The 268-nt window shown below is 35.8% G+C and overlaps 1 protein-coding gene across 1 annotated transcript in view; it reads right to left on the reverse strand.

The window, feature by feature from the left end:
• Positions 1–268, reverse strand: part of LOC119588254 (glycine-rich cell wall structural protein-like) — a 2640-nt gene that overhangs the window by 1221 nt on the left and 1151 nt on the right. The gene's annotated exons all lie outside the window — the stretch shown is intronic.

The raw sequence follows: 268 nt of genomic DNA on the forward strand, positions 1-268 counted from the left end.
AGCATCTCTGGCATTGCATACCACACACGCGCGCGCGCACTCGCGCAACATTACATTCATTGTGGGTATATGTAGGGGTGCAGTATACTTAATTAGTAATTTGTTATTTAGTTTCCTAATCCGTTGTAAAAATACGTTTATTACTTACTAACAGTTATGTGGATCAGAAGTAAAATAAAACATTAAAACAGCGGTTCTTCTGCGAACGATTATTGATAGGTGTGATATTATCCATCTATGAGCGAAATAGATATGAAGTTATAAATCA

Source organism: Penaeus monodon, chromosome 23 (genome assembly GCF_015228065.2).
Source record: "Penaeus monodon isolate SGIC_2016 chromosome 23, NSTDA_Pmon_1, whole genome shotgun sequence".
Lineage (NCBI taxonomy): Eukaryota > Metazoa > Arthropoda > Malacostraca > Decapoda > Penaeidae > Penaeus > Penaeus monodon.